The following is a 17,576-nucleotide window of genomic DNA, read 5'->3' as shown; positions in this document are numbered from 1 at the left end:
CTTGAACATACCAAATGACTGAGCATCCACAGCCCTCTGGGATATCATGGATATTTACAGCACAGAGGAAGCCATTTGGCCCATTCTAACTGTGCCAGCTGAAAAGTATTTAAAATCCCACTTTCCAGCTCTTGGTCTGTAGCTTTGTAGGTTACAGCACTTCAAGTGGATATCCAACTACTTTTTAAATGTGATCAGGGTTTCTGCCTCTATCAACCTCTCAGGCAGTGACTTCCAGATACCCAACATCCTCTTGAGTAAATATATCTCTCCTCAACTACTCACTAATCTTTCTACTAATTACGTTAAATCTATGCCCCCTGGTTATTGGCCTCTTTGCTAAGAGAAATAGGTCCTTCCTATCCACTCTATGTAGGCCCCTAATAACTTTATCAGAGTGTTTCATGAACACACAGAACACACGCAGAGCGATCGCCAGTATGAATCCAGGCATGGGTACGGGGTGTGCCAACGTCATCATGTAATGATGTCCGAACGTTGCCTCATCCCTCAATGGCCACGATCGCCGCTTCCATTCTCCTCAACAGTAGCCCACTCCCCCGTCTCAATTTCCGCATTCAGTTTCCCACTCCCTCCTGCAATTGCTGCTTCCCTTCACTGCTCCTTCCCACGCTCATCTGCTTGCCACTCCCCCCAAGCGGCGAAGAGAAGGTGCGATCGCAGGAGGGAGTGGGGTACTGTTGGGGGGGATGGAGACAGCAATTGCATCCATTGACAGGTGAGGGTTTGGGTTCAATTTGTTTTTTTGTGTCAAATTGAGCAGCGCCATCTTAATTACTGAGAGCTACCTGAAATGTCGCAGTGGCGATTCAGTCGATGAGGCTGCATTTGCGCATGTGCCAGTACTGCACCTCCTTGTTGTTGTGTTGTCAGCAAACACAGCCAATTAAGTATCTCCTCAGCTGCCTCTGCTCCAAAGAAAACAACCGCAGCCTGTTCAATCTTTTTTCATAGATAAAATTTTCCAGTCCTGACAACATCCTTTCAAATCTCCTCTGTACCCTCTCTCGTGCAATTGCATCCTTCCTGTAATCCGGTGACCAGACCTGTACACAGTACTCTAGCTGTGTCTTAACTATGTTTTATACAGTTCTAGCATAACCTCCCTGCTCTTATATTCAATGCCTCAGCTAATAAAGGAAAGTATCTCTTGTCATGCAGACCCCCACCTGCCAAGAATGAGGCATATTAATTTTGCCATATGAACATTGATTTTAAACTGTTGCTGGAGTGAAGAAATGACTTGTTTGGAGATCACCAGACACTGGGCTGGAAGGACATTTGCATACTAAGAGTCGCTGATAGTGGAGACAAAGGACTATTCCCTGCTCCAATTAACCCAAATGGATTTTGATCATCAGACATTGAAGGTATAAGGAAGCGCATTACAGGGCCTGCTAAGATGATACTATGCACAAAGCCAGGACTGATTAAACCAGCTGATCACATGACTAACCGGCTGATCCAGGTTTTTTTGAACTAGCCAGAGGACAGTTTGAATTCAGAAGGCATGTTCGACACCAAAGCTGGAACAAGGAAACCTCTCTTTCTCTCACTTTCTCCCAAGCCACCGGACCCACGGAAGACACGTAAACCTCAAGAGAGAAAAGACTCCTACATCAGAATAAGTTGAAGCGTGAACTGAGCTCCAACGAATTGCAAGACTTACCAGCAACCAAAGACTCCACATTGAACTTAAAGGACTGTAAGTACCAGATATTGCCTCAAACTTTTCCCATTTATTCTTTTCTATTTTTTCTGTCTCTATCTGTGTGTGTGTTTATCGCGTATGCATGCTAGCGTAGTCATGTCGCGTATTTGTAGTCGTGAACCAGATTAGAGTTTAAGATGTATAAATTTCCACCTTTCTTGTTAAAATCTAAGGAAACCTGTCTGATTTCTTTCCCTTACAATTGGAGCAGTGAACAAGGATTCACTGAGCAGGAGCTAAAAACACAGTGTTTTAAAATTAAACCCTGTTACGATTAGACCAGGCAAAGGCTGAGAGGGACCCCCTAGACCCCTTCTCATCTGGTCGTAACACTCTTATGCCTTCTTAATCACATTATCTACCTGTTCCACCTTCAGAGATCTGTGGACATGCACTCCAAAGTCTCTCTGTTCTTCTGCACTTTGCAGTATCCTACCATTTATTGTGTCTTCCCTTGCTTTGTTTGTCCCCACCCCCCCCGCCCACCCCCGGCCCCAAATGCATTACTTCACATTTCTCCAGACCAAATTCCATTTGCCACTTTTCTGACCACCTCACCAGCTCATTGATGTCTTCCTGTAGACTACAACTTTCTTCCTCACTATAAACCACACAGCCAATTTTTGTATCATCTGCAAACTTATTACTTATGCCTGCTACATTTAAGGCTAGATCATTGATATATACCATGAAAAGCAAGGGACCTAGAACTGAGCTCTCCGGAGCTACACTGGAAACAGCATTCCAGACACAAGGACACCCATCAAGCATTACCCTTTGCTTCCAGCCACTGAACCAGTTTTAAATGCAATTGCCACTTTCCCTTGGATCCCATGGGTTATAACTTTTCTGACCAGTCTGCAAGATGGGACACTGTCGAAAGCCTTGTTAGAGAATTCCAAAGATTCATAACACACTGAGTGAAGAAATTTCTCCTCCTCAGTCCTAAATGGCCAACCTCTTATTGAAACCCCTAGTTATAGATGAATTTTATATGTTTCAATTAGATTACTTCTTATTCTTCTAAATTTTAGTGGATATAGACCTGGCCTACTCAATCTCTCCTCATTGGACTATCCAATCATCCCAGGAATTAGTCTAGGGTACTTCTGTTGCATTTTCTCTAAGAATATACTTGCCTTAGGTATGGACACAATACTCCAGATGTGGTCTCACCAAGGCCCTGCACATTTGCAGTAAGACTTCTTCGCTCTTATACTCCAATCCCTTTGTAATAAAGACTAACACACCATTTGTTTACCTAATTGCTTACTGTATCTGCTTTTCAACTTTCTGTGATTCGTGTACACAGACACCCAGGTCCCTCTGAATACCAACATTTCCCAGTCCTTCACCATTTAAAGCATATTCTGCCAATTTATTTTTCCTTCCAAAGTGGATAACTCTCACTTCCCTGCATTTATATTCCATCTACCATAATCTTACCCACTCACTTAACCTGACTATATTGCTTTGCTGCCTCTTTTCATCCTCTTCACAGCTTATTTCCCACCTAACTTTGAATCGTCAGCTAACTTAGATATATTAGAATTGGTCTCTTCATCTAAGTCATTGATATAGGTAATAAATAGCTGAGGGCCAAGCTTTGATCCTTCTGATACTCTACTAGTTATAGCCTTCCAACCCAAAAATGAGCTGTTTATTCCTACACTCTGTTTTCTGTCCATTAACCAATCCTCAATCCATGCTAATATATTACCCCTCAATCCCGTGAGTCCTAATTTTGTGTAATAACCTCTTGTGTGATACCTTATCGAATGCTTTTTGGAAATTCAAATACACCATATCCATTGGTTCCCCCTTATCCATCCTGCTAGTTACGTTTTCATTAAACATTGATAAACATAGTTACAAATTTTGTTTTGCCCTGCCCTAGCCCTGAACTCGCATCTTTGTCTAATTTCTCTCCTATCTCCCCTCATGCCCTCTCCAAGTAAGACTCACCGCCTGCTCCTCTAACCCTATCCCCACTAAACTGCTGACCACCCAACTTCCAGTCCTGATCCCCATGTTAGCTGATATTGTTAATGGTTCTCTCTCTCAGCTGGTGTCCCTCTCTCCTTTAAATCTTCCATCATCACCCTTATCCTCCAAAAACAAACCCTTGACCCCATCATCGTTGCAAACTACCACCCCATCTCCAACTGCCCTTTCCTTTCCAAAGTCGTTGAACATATTGTCCCCTCCAAAATCATGCCCATCTTTCCTCGAACTACATATTTGAATCCCTCCAATCAGGTTTCCATCCTGCCACAGTATCGAAATGACTCTTATCAAAGTCACAAATGTCATCCCATGTGACTATGGCAAAGGTAAACCATTCCTCCTTGTCCTTCATGACCTGCCTGCAGCCTTTGACATAGATCTTAAGAAATAGGAACAGGAGTAGAACCATACGTCCTCTCGAGCCTGCTCCGCCATTCAAGCCAATCATTGCTGATCCTTGGCCTCAACTCCACCTTCTAACTTGCTCCACATATCCCTTGCTTCCAAGAGATCAAAAATCTGTTTATCTCAGCCTTAAATATATTCAACGATGGAGCATCCAAAACTCTCTGGGGTAGAGAATTCCTTTGATTCACAACCAACCCTTTGAATGAAGACATTTCTCATCTCAGTCCTAAATGATCAGCCCCTTAACCTGAGACTGTGCTCCCGTGTTCCAATTCCCCAGCTACGGGAAACAACCTCTCAGTGTCTATACCCTGTAAAGCTCTTTCTGAATCTTGTATATTTCAATGAGATCGCCTCACATTCTTCTTAATTCCAGACAGTATAGACCCAATTTACTTGGTCTCTCATCATAGGACAACCCCTCATCCCAGGGACCAATTTAGTGAACCTGTGCTTTACTGCCTCTAATGCAAGTATATCCTTCCTTAAATATGGAGACCAAAACTGTGTACAGTATTCCAGGTGTGGTTTCACCAAATCCCTGTACAATTTTAGCAAGACTTCCTTATTCTTGTACTCCAATCCCCTTGCAACAGAAACATTGCCACAAGAAAATTAACATTGAAGGTCTCAAGGATCCCACGAAGGCAGCTCTCCTCAGCAAGCACCTCACAAGCAACTTCTTGACTTCCAGCCAACATGAGCTGCAATGTGTCCACAATACCTGCTCCACTGTAAAGTCCACCATAATCAGCACCTGCGAAGAGATTCTTGGCTTCTCTAGCAGGAAACATAGCGGATGGTTCAATGAGAATGACGAAGAGATTCGACAGCTAATTGAATGTAAGTGCAAAGCATTCATAGACTGGAAGCACAATGACATTTGAAGAGAAAAGCAGCTAGCCTATGGGCATCTGCCTTCAATATGACAAAAAACCCATGACATAAAGAACAAATGGTGGGTGGAAGGAGCGCAAGGGATTCAACAGCTTGCAGACAACCACGACGTGTGGATTCTTCAGCACTGTCACATCCATCAATGGTCTAAACCCTCAAGGGCCCATCCTGCTGAGAGCCTAGAAAGGCGGAGAGCTCATGAAGGACATAGAGGCAGTCAGCATCTGCTGGAGGGAGCATTTCGAAGAACTCATAAATCAAGACTCTGTCTTTGACCCGAGTGTCATTGACTCCATCCCTCAGTACACTATGCAGTTCAGCCTTGGCACTACCCTGACCCGGAGGGAAGTTGGAAAAACCATCCATCAGCTGAAAAACAACTAAGCCGCTGGAGTTGATGGAATTCTTGCCAAAATCCTGAAACACGGTGCTGATAAACTGCTAGTGCAATTGTACCATTCATATCCCTTATCTGGGAAGAGGAGCACATGTCAGGGGATCTCGGGGACACCATGATTGTGACCATTTTCAAGAAAGGAGCCAAATCCAATTGTGATAATCCTTGCTCTCAGCTTTCCTGCCCTGCTTAGTTCATTGAATCATTTCCTGCATTGAATTCAGCAACATTGCACCATGCTCCTGCTGCTGACCTCTTGTGCTACCTCCAACCACACCTTCTTGATGTCCCCAGACAGTGGGCTGGATTTTAAAGGCCCTCCACCATCAGGAATGATGGTGGGGAGCCAATGAAGATCAGTGCGGTGGAGGCCCACCACTGACCCCGATGGCGGCGGCGAAACCTACTTACCATTCATTGCGCAGTGATTCTGCCATCACGTTGCCATCTTCATTCTAGCTGCCAACAATGCCGCACCCTCGAATACTTATTTGGGGAAACGTGGTACGACACCTGTGAGGAGGGGGGGAGGTGTTTTTTTCTCTGTGCGGGAGGGGGGAGCGGGGTGACAGCACAGCGGATTGGTTGGGGGGGGGGTGCGGATGATGGGAAGGGGTAAAAAGTGCCAAACTTTGGAGTGGAGGGGGTGGTGGAAGATCAAATTTTCAATATTGGAAATCCAGTGGGGGAAAGGGCAGGAATGTTTGGAAATGCCATTGCGGGGGTGGGAAAATGCATGGAAAGGTCATTTAATTCTGTTTTGCAACAATTTAACCTACCTGGTCCTTTAAATTTTAAATGTCCATTGAGGACTGTAAACCCTTTAAAAATGGTGCCGGCACCTGCACATTGGCGACGGACGCCATTGCCGGCGATGGCTCGCCCAGCCCCTCCACATTATCGCGGGGTCGGGAACTGCGGCCATGCAAATGAGCCACTGTGTTTGAAATCGCAGAGGCTCCGTGACTTGGTACCCGTGCGCACGGACTGCATTTTCTTTACGTCCGCCACCTACTTTGGCGCCAGAGTCTTAAAATGCAGCCCTGTTTCTTCCTGTTATTGCTCTGGAACAGCAGATCCGTCTGGGTCCTCACAGCCCCCAACAGCACATCGAGGGGGCATTGCTGAAGCCTTTGACCTTCTACCTTCCATATCAACATTTCTTTCTTTCTCATTCACACCTCCAATTGCTTCAAACTTTAAATAGTAGAATTGAAATTGTGTCTTGCGGGTCATCATCATGCCTACTGACATATATTAATGCAGTGCCTGGGCTAAGTAGCTACTGACAGACTTGCTTCACATACTTCTGGGTTTCCCACACATTATCAGGCCCCTTGCAGCTGAACATTAAAATCCAGGCCTTGTTTAAACTAAAGGGGGGTCAGGTGAAGGAAGATTTCAAAATCTAAAAAAAAAGTCGAGACAATAGAGCTGTCTGCCACAGGGAAGATCATCGCAAAGATCCTCTTCAACAGCCTCCTTCCAGTAGCTGAAGAACTCCTTCCAAGTTGCAATGCGAATTTCACCCACTGAGAGTCACTACAGATATGATCTTCACCTCGTGACAAATCCAAGATAAATATAGGGAACTGTACATGACCTTTTCCGACCTCACAAAAGCCTTTGACTTCGTCAATCGTGAAGATTTATGGAGAGTCCTCCTCAAGTTTGTCTGCCCTCAGAAATTTGTCACCATCCTTTGCCTACAACATGATGACATGCAAGCCGTAATCCTTAACAACGAGACCACCATAGACCCTATCTCAGTGAAGACTGGCAACAAACAAGGCTGTGTCCTCGCACCAACCTTCTTCTCCCTCTTCCTCAGCGCGATTTCGCACCTCACCTCCAGCAAGCTCCCCACAGGGGTCGAGATAACTTACAGGACAGACAGGAAATTATTCAACCTCTGTCGTCTCCACTCCAAAACAAAGTTATTGAGCTTCAGTACATGGACAATGCTTGTGTAAGTGCTCACTTGAAGACTGAGCTCCAAGTCATTGTTGACTCCTTCACCGAAGCATCTGAGAGGATGGGCCTTGCTTTAAACATCCAGAAAACTAAGGTCCTCGTCCAACTCACTCCTGGAACACATTATCATCCTCCATCAATATGGATCCACGGCAAGACCCTGGAAAATGTGTACCTTTTCCGATTTCTCGTGTGTCTCCCCCCATTGAAGGCAGACATAGATGAAGAAATCAATGTGGCAGCTCTGCCTTCAGCCAACTGAGGAAGAGAGTATTCGAGGATCTCAAACCCAAGACTAAGGTCATGGTGTACCAGGCAGCCTTGGAGGCTTGGACAATCTAAAGCAGGCACCTCAAGGCACTGGAGAAATACCATCAATGTTGTCTCTGCAATATCCTTCACACTCATTGGTAGGATAGGCAGTCTAATGTCAGCAGTCTCTCCCAAACCAACATTTCCAGCAACATGGTGTTAATCACCCAAAACCAGCCTCGCTGGGCGGGCCACATCACCCGCATGCCTGACACCAGGCTCCCGAAGCAACTGCTTTACTCTGAGCTTTGCCGCAGCAAAAAACTCCCAGGAGGACAAAGGAAACACTTTCGGGGTGTTTTCAAAGCATCCTGAAGAAATCCAGCATACCCACCAACTCATGGGAGTCTCTGTCCCTCGACCACTCAAAGTGGAGAAGGTGCATTTGGGAAGGTACCAAGCACCTTGTCAGATTTCAATAGGAGCAGGTGAAAGCCAAGTCCAGGTGGGGGAAGGAGTGCACAGCCCCCCAAGTAACTCGCCTATCCATCTCTTCAAACACTGCCTGCCTCACATGTGGTAGAGTCTGCGTTTTGCTCATCAGACTCGTTAGCCATGTTAGAATGTACTGAATCTGAGTGGAAGCAAGTCATCCTTGATGCTGAGGGACTGTCTAAGAAGAAGACGTTTCTCCAATACTTTTTCTCTGCTGATATTATTTACCTTAAATTCCTCATTCGTATTAGCCCCTTGATACCCTCTATTTCTGGTATGTAATTTGTATCTTCTACAGTGAAGACAGACACAAAATATTTGTTCAATGCCTGCCATTTCCTCACTCCCCATGATAATTTCTCTGCATAAAAGGGACCAACATTTACTTCAGCTACTCTCATTTTTATATAGTTGTAAAAGCTCTGACAATCCGTTTTTATATTTATGACTAGTTTACTCTCATATTCTAGTTTTTCCCTTTTTATCAACTTTTTGGTCTCCCTTTGATGGTTTCTAAAACACTCCCAATCCTCAGGCTTACTATTATTCTTTACCACATTATAAGCCTCTTCTTTCAATCTAATATTAACATTAACTTCCTTAGTAAGCCACAGATGGATCTTTCTTGCTGACCACACAATTCTCCTCCGATGCCTCTCCACTGTTGCCCAGCTGAGTGGGACTGCTATCTATTTGTAGTCAGAGTATCACTTGCAATGGCTTCTCTATTCTTGGCACCCTCCTATCTCTCATCTACATGTTGCCCTTGGAGACATCATCCGAAAGCACAACGTTAGTTTTCACACGTACACTGACAATACCCAACTCTACTTCACCACCACCTCTTTCGACTCTTCCACTGTTGCTAAATTATCAGATTGCTTATCTGACATCCAGTACTGGATGAGCAGAAATTTCCTTGAATTAAATATTGGGTAGACTGAAGCCATTGTTTTAAGTCCCCACTCCAAACTCTGTTCCCTAGCTACCGACTCCATCCCTCTCCCTGGCAATAGCCTGAGACTAAACCAGTCTGTTCACAATCTTGGTATCATATTCAACCTGAGATGAGCTTTCAACCACATTGTCGTACCATCAGAAAGACCTGTATTTCCACCTCTGTGACATCTGACCTGTCTCAGCTCATATGCTGCTGAAACCCTCATTCATGCCTTTACCTTTGGACTTGACTACTCTAACGCACTCCCGACTGGTCTCCTACATTCTACCCTCTGTAAAGTTGACAACATCCAAAGCTCTGCCCCATGTCTTATCAGGCATCAAGTCCCGATCACCATGTGCTCAGTGACCTACATTGGCTCCTGGTCAAGCAATGTTTTGATTTTAAAATTTTCATCCTTGTTTTAAAATTCCTTCATTGCGTTGGCCCTCCCTATCTGTACAATCTCCTCCAGCCTCACAACTGTCCGAGATACCTGTGCCCATCTAACTCTGGTTTCTTGAGCATCCCCGATTTTAAATGCTCCACCATTGGTGCCCATGTCTTCAGCTGCCTCAACCCTAAGCCCTGGAATTCCCTTCCTAAACCCCTGTGCCTCATTTTCATTCTATAAGACACTCCTTAAAACCTACCTCTTTGACCAGCTTTTGGTCATCTGACCTAATATGTGAAGGACCTATCACCGTTACCTAGTCAGGACTACATATAATTATAGTCCCACACTATATGGTTGATTGTTGGGACATCCGAACAGGACAACTGTTTGAAAAACTTAAACCGTGGCTAGCATGTTAATCAGGTTGCCATTGGAACAGGGGTAGGCCTTTCAGCCCCGCAAGTTTGTTCCGCCATTCAGTTAGATTATGGTTGATCTGTTTCTTAACTGCATCTACCCACTTTGATTCCATAACCGTTAATACCCTTGCTGAACAAAAAATATCAATCACAGTTTTGAAGTTTTTAATTGAGCTAGTCTCAATAACTTTTTAAGGGAGAGAATTCCAGATTTCTACTATACCTTCTCTGAGGAAGTGCTTCCTAGCATCACTCCTGAACAGCCTAGCTCTAATTTTAAGATTATGCCTGTTGCATGATTGTTATAAGAGTGATGTCCCTTTAAAAACTCAGTATGCTAATAAGCTAAGTACTAGGATGTAGTCATAGAGTCATAGAGTTATAAAGCACAGAAACAGGCCCTTCGGCCCAACGTGTCTGTGCCGGCCATACAGCACCCAACTATACTAATTCCATATTCCTGCACTTGGCCCATAGCCCTGTATGCTATGGCGTTTCAAGTGCTCATCTAAATACTTCTTAAATGTTGTGAGGATTCCTGCCTCCACCTGCACTTCAGGCAGTGCGTTCCAGATTCCAACCACCCTCTGGGTGAAAAAATGTTTCCTCAAATCCCCCCTAAACCTCCTGCCCCTTACCCTAAATCTATGCCCCCTGGTTATTGACCCTTTTGCTAAGGGAAAAAGTTTCCTCCTATCTAACCTATCAATGCCCCTCATAATCTTGTACACCTCAATCATGTCCCCCCTCAGCCTTCTCTGCTCTAAGGAAAACAACCCTAGCCTTTTCAGTCTCTCTTCATAGCTGAAATGCTCCAGCCCAGGCAACATCCTGGTGAATCTCCTCTGCACCCTCTCCAGTGCAATCACATCCTTCCTATAGTGTGGTGACCAGAACTGTACACAGTACTCCAGCTGTGGCCTAACTAGCGTTTTATACAGCTCCATCATAACCTCCCTGCTCTTATATTCTAGACCGCATTTGTTGACAACGCGAACGGTAGGTGGCGCTGTTTTGGCACATGCGCAAATCAGCTTGCCTCCGTCCATCCACTGAAATTACTGTTGTGCACACCTTTTTAAGTTCTGCAGTGAAGGCACCAATTGATAACGTCGCCAATGAAGCACTTTTTACCCACCTCAGATGCAGGAATCAGCACATCCTTGCGTCCTCTCCTGCACTGCCTCCATTGCTTGAATGCCGTCCTTAAGTGTCAAGGATTGTTTTCTCAAGGGCACGTTTTACATGAAAGGAAATAAGGAAAGAACATCAGTGTCAGAGCTTCCCTCCCTCCAATGAAAGTACTGTTGCGCATGCTTTATGCTCTGCAGTATAGGCATGTACTGATAACACCGCCAATGGATCACTTAGTACCCACCTCAGCTGTAGGAGTCAGGATGATGTAACTGCCCCTATCTCGTGATTGTTCAATGCTGCTCTCAGGGAAAACATGAATGATGTGAGGGTGCTGGAAAAAGAAGCACATTTCTTTTGGACTATGAACATAAAGCAGGCCATTTAGCCCAGCTGTTCCCTGCTAGTGGTTATGCTACTCCTGCGCCTTCCCATCCACTCCCATTTAATCCTGCCTACTACTATCAGCATCACCTTCCATTTCTTTCACTCTTACCTACCTTTGCCTTAAAGCAACACTGAGGATGGAGAACGGTGTGGCTGCACTCCCACCTCACCAGTTGTGTTCGCAGCAAGAGCATTCACATTTGTGCTACCACTGGACACGGCATGCTTGTTTCTTTTAGTGCTCAGTCTCTTCTTGCTGAATGTTCCCCAAGTGCTTGACCCCTTTGGACGCCCTCTCTGCTTGACAGGCAGCAGCTGGCAATTGCGGAGTCTCACAAGGCTCTGCATGGCTGTTTCAAAGGCGGATGGGGAAACAGGTGGCTGTGTGTCCATGTGCACTGCTCGGATGGGTACAGGAACAGGTGGCTGTGTGTCCATGTGCACTGCTCGGATGGGTGCAGGAACAGGTGGCTGTGTGTCCATGTGCACTGCTCGGATGGGTGCAGGAACAGGTGGCTGTGCGTCCATGGGCACTGCTCTGATGGGTGCAGGAACAGGTGACTGTGTAACTGAACAGCAAGGAGAGGGTACCGCAGGTGGGGGAAGTGGAGCGTTGAACAGGCAGGCGTATGTATGGTCCATCAGATCATTAGGCCAGGGGGTGAAACGCTCAGGATCCATGGATTGTGGCACGTGACTGATGTCCAGCACGTGGCCACCTCCATCCGAAGGTGCTTCCGGGCAATTGTTGGGCAAAGTAAATGGCTCCATCTCATCAGCCAGTCCTTGCTGCCAGCGGAGAATCTGTTGCCGCAGCCAGTCCAGCCTCCTCATGAATGATGCCGTTCCACTCTGCAGAACGGCCTGTTGTAGCTGGTACCATTGATCTGAAAGCAAGCGGTATTTTTCATTGTAGCTGAGGGGCCTTGGCTGTTCCTCTGTAATCACAATGGCAGCAGCCATGCCTGTCGTCATTGGTGTCTGAGATGCATGCCAGCGGCAGTTGGGGGCAAGCCTGTCCAAAGGCAGACCCAGATGCCTCTGCACAACAATAGCATGTTTGCAGGGCAACAAAGTCTGAATGGAGAAGATGCAGCTGCAGGTAGCCTGGCCATCATGTATCTGCAGTGTGTACTGTTTGGCACCAGAAATCACAGTCACTGTGCCTTCGTCCTGCTCCTTGACATGTACTCGCTGAATGTGGCTATGATCCTGATGCATCAGCTTCACAGCATGACTGGTGAATCCCGTGTAAAATGATTGTAGATCTGCTGGTGCCTCTGCGATGCGCTTGAAAGAGGCTCCCTGCAAGAATGTTAATAGGCACGCTCCCGATCCAGGACACTATTGTGGAAGATCAGCGCTGAGATGCATTCCTTCATGGATGAGGAGCAGTGGAGCAGGTGCTTTATCTTGTCATTCTCTGACTCAATGCGATTGTTGGTGTTGTTCCCAAACGTTAGGACTTTACCGCGTGAACATGCTGCCCACATCTCCTTCTGTGGAATCCAGTTTGTAAGCAGGTAGTCCTGCAGGGGTGGGTAGAGATGTCCAATCCTTTCTACACAACTTGTGAGCTTCTCCTCCAAAGATGCATGAACCATTTCCTTGCAGATCATAAACAACTGATCCCTCAGTTCACCATTCAGTGGGTAGCTGCTGATCTTCCTCCTCAAGCTCTGCTTCACATGGAACTGACAGAGGAGAACTGTTGCAGCTGGGAGATGCTTTCTGATCGCATTAATCTCATTGATGTCTTTATCCACAATTGCTGATCTCACGCGGCAGGCGCTGGATCCCATGAAATCGACAGAAACACCCACAATCTCGTCCAGCATCTGAGCCGTCTCATTCCTCACCATGGCATAGAACACAGCCATGCCCCTACCAACATTGTCCTGCACCATCACTTGGTACAGGGGGTAGCATTTGTTCACCTTGTACGTTCCGTCCATGAACAGCAGTTCAGGAAAGGCCTGCATGTGGGCCTTCATGGCTGGTGTCATGAAGGCAATATAGAGGATGCTGCTTCCCTGCAGGCCAACCCGTACTGCAGCCCCGTCCTGCTGAATCTTCTCCAGCATATCACACAGCGCATCCATGCTGTCATCCCCTGTTTTGAGCCGGGATTTTACATTTCTAATGTCACTAAGGGTCACGGTCTTATTGAATGAACACTCGATATAATCCTTCAGCTGTTTGTTCCCAGCCTGCAGCTTGACCAACTCTTCTACCTTGTGCCTTTCATCGTGGTTCAGTTGTCGTCTTCTTGCATAGAAGCGTAAACATTCTGGATGCAAAACATGACCGGTATGCACAAGATGGTAGGAGCTGACACACAGTTTGTTCTTGCTCGTATTGAATTTCACACTGATGAAGACCTAACAGCCCAGGGCGAGATACCTGAAAAGTTACACAGACATTCAATGAGCACGCCCCACGTGCCTCGTGCCCTCACTAAAACGCCAGCCATCCCCAGGTGTGTTGCTGGCAGCAGTTTACATGTGCACCATGACAAGGTCCCAAAATCTGGTGCGCACCTGTTTCGCAGTCCAGAGGAGGTTGCGCAGAGGTGGTCGACCAGCCATTGCTCCATCCAGGAAATCACAACAAAGGCAGTCCATAGACACGGGGGTGGTATGCGCGTGGCTTTGTGGGCACAGGATCTAACTGACGAGATGTATTGATACTGCAAATCTAATCTTGGTTCAATGCGCATCAAGGAACAGCTTTACAGGACTGACAAGCTACACAAGTGGAAATGTAGTGACCGCAGCACCTACCTCTGATTCGGTCTCACTCCAGTGGAACGGATGCATGGCTGCCCATAGTGTACACAGCACAGCCTCACCGAGGCATACTTAAAGCGGATGGGAATTTCGACTCGCCGTCTCTTGTTTTCCGTCTCAAGCGTATGGGTGCTCACTTTTTTAAATAGACTCCCCGTTGCCTGTAAGCACAACAGCAAAGCGCATTTAAATAGCATTGTTAACATAGTGAAACATAACAAGGCACATCACAGGATGTGCCTGCAGACCATGCTACCTGTTGAAACATCTCAAGTTTACTGCTGAAGTCGTCATAACTCTCGAACTCCTGGGTTGTGAAGGTGGCAAGGAACTGCTCTGTGGAATCTACTGACGTTGCCATGATCGAAGTTTGAAGTTCAGGAAGGCGATTAAGGGACCACACGGGAAACATGAGATGAGATAAGAAATACAGAATGCACTCCATTGAAACGTTACAAAAACGAAAGTGACCATTTAGATGGTAGGTTGTTCGCTGGACTGCAGCACATGTACTGCCTGCACACAGCAACTCACAACAGGGACTGGAGCACATGCGGTGCCCCAGACAATGGAAATGCTTTCAGAGCAGCTTACAACAGGGACTGGAGCACATGCGGTGCCCCAGACAATGGAAATGCTTTCAGAGCAGCATACAACAGGGACTGGAGAACATGCGGTGCCCCAGACAATGGAAATGCTTTCAGAGCAGCTTACAACAGGGACTGGAGCACATGCGGTGCCCCAGACAATGGAAATGTTTTCAAAGCAACTTACAAAGGCAAAGCAACTTACCTTGGAACAATCTCCTGTGTCTAATGAAAAAGAAGCAAATATCCAAAACGACTAAATAATTCAGCTAAAATGCGAGAAAATGCCCGACGAAACCTCTCCCCCTTCCACTTCCAAAAAGTCGCGCCGAAGCTTTGACGCATGCGTGAATATCCGAAGATTGACGCATGCGCAGAAGCCAACCTGGCGCATTGCCCGGGGAAGACGACGTAACGCGATGACGTCATCTGCGCATGCACAAAGCGGCCGTGGCAAGCCGGATCGCAGCGCATGCGCAGAGAGCAGGAGACCGTCTGCGCATATGCGCACCACGTCATCTGCCCATGCGTAAGCTTGTCCTGGCAAGCCGGACCGCAGCGCATGCGCTGAGAGCAGGAGACCGTCTGCGCATGAGCGCACTGCGGCGCAGCCTGATGACGTCAGCGCTGATGAAGCGTTGTCACGAATCACTTTGTATATTCTATGCCTCAGCTAATAAAGGCAAGTATCCCATATGCCTTCCTAACCACCTTATCTACCTGTGCTGCTGCCTTCAGTGATCTATGGACAAGTACACCAAGGTCCTTCTGACTTTCTGTACTTCCTAGGGTCCTACCATCCATTTCCTTGCCTTGATAGTCCTCCCAAAATGCATTACCTCACACTTCTCAGGATTAAATTGCATTTGCCACTGCTCCGCCCATCTTACCAGCCCATCTATATCTCCCTGTAATCTAAGGATTTCCTCCTCATTATTTACAACACCACCAATTTTCGTGTCATCTGTGAACTTATGTGACTAGAAGCCATAGTCACTCTGCACAGCAACACCTTGGACAAAGGTTCTGTATAGGGTTTGATCTGTATTGTATGCACTAGTTTAGCTTCTTACCAAGGCAGCCTGGATGGAGGTACCAAAGGAGGTCTCGAACTGTGGGGTGATGTGCAGAAGCTAGGTACAGTGTCACATACACATCAATGACTTGCTCAGGTCAATGGTCTTGGTGAAGCTGTTCCGTTGTTTTCCTCCCTGGCTCCTTCTCTTTAAGACAGAGGGCAGACAAGGCATGCAGTGGAATGCGTGAGCAGCCTTGGTGCCACACGCTTACTGATTGTGTGCAAAGTTGACGATTAGCATTGCTGATGTGCTTAGATGTGTCAAGCAAAAGGCAGTCCTGAATGCATGATTTCAATGCATTTTTACAATGGTTGTGATGCATCTTTGACATGTCACTAAATCTGCACTGTCTCCTGCAGGATAAACGCACCCAGAACAAGCATGAGCAGGCAAAGACAGTTGAAGGTGTCCCAGACATAAGGATGCTGACACCTGCTGAGGAGGAAGCTGCAGGAAAATTGTGAGAGAGGAGGGAGGAAGGGCAAACACAGATGGCAAGGTGTAAGGATAAAGTGTCACATTCAGTCTTGCAGCCATATGTGCACACGAAAGGAAAGTGTGCTGTACTCATGTTCAGCTGGTACTTAATATGCCTCTGTTTGTGTCTCCGCTGCAGGTGCCCACACTCGAGTCTCTGAATGCTATGAGGCCCAAGACTCCTACTCTGGGGAAGAAGATGAAGCCAATGCCCCAGAGGGTGCACCGTCGCCTGCCTTTTCTTCCACCTCTGCCAACGCAGATACATCCACACGGTCTGCGGGGGGTTTAAGATTAGAATCTGGGTCACAAGCTGGTAGTTGTGACAGACACATCCCAGCAGCTGAAGGAGCTGGGTCGCCTGACAATCAGAGGACTGCTGGGGACCAGGCCCCTGCTCAGCCCCACACTCATGATGATCCTCTGTTTGTTGCTACAAGAAGACTGATGGATGTACAGCAAAGCCACGTGGAAAACATAAAAATATGTTGGAGATGCCTTTGGTCATGTGTGGCTTTGCGCGTGCCATGGAAGAGTCCATGCAAGCCATGACGTGTGCCATGTCCCCGGCATATGAGCGTGTGGCTTCCTCAGTCGAGAGTTTGGTGAACTCTGTGGTGAGTCTGGTTGAGCACTCGAGCCATATGCGATCTGACTGCACTCCATCGCTGTAGCCATGGGCTCCATACGGGCAGAGAGAGAGAGGGATGAGGAACCTGGAGCTCCCTCCAGGTGTTCCTTCCCCTTATAGAGACAGGCAGCAGCCATCATGCACCCAGGTGGAGGATGAACGTGTGCCAGCTGCCCCAGGGTAAGTGGCGTCTCATCCACCCCCCGACATTGAACCTCCCTTACCTCCAGCAGTGGAGCACATGGGGGATACTCACGCACCAGTACTGCAGAGTCCAAGTAGGATAGAGCCATCAAGGCCCCGTTCCTCCACGCCACGGTCATCCACAGCAACGGGGCAGCGCACTGAGCAGGCTGCCTCCACCTCAGCTGCTAATGCCGGGGTAGCACCTAGACATAGTGGTAGAAAACATTTTTAAAAAACAGTTTTGAGCACGAAGGTAGCACCGTTGCTGTTACAATTGTGCACATATTGCTGATGTTTAAATACATCTTTATTTACTTTAATATTTGATTCACTCTCGTAAATCATTTGCTTTGTTACAGATGAAAAGGAAAATGTTTATTGGAGGCTT

Source organism: Heterodontus francisci, chromosome 4 (genome assembly GCF_036365525.1).
Source record: "Heterodontus francisci isolate sHetFra1 chromosome 4, sHetFra1.hap1, whole genome shotgun sequence".
Lineage (NCBI taxonomy): Eukaryota > Metazoa > Chordata > Chondrichthyes > Heterodontiformes > Heterodontidae > Heterodontus > Heterodontus francisci.
Note: the sequence above shows the minus strand (reverse complement) of the source record.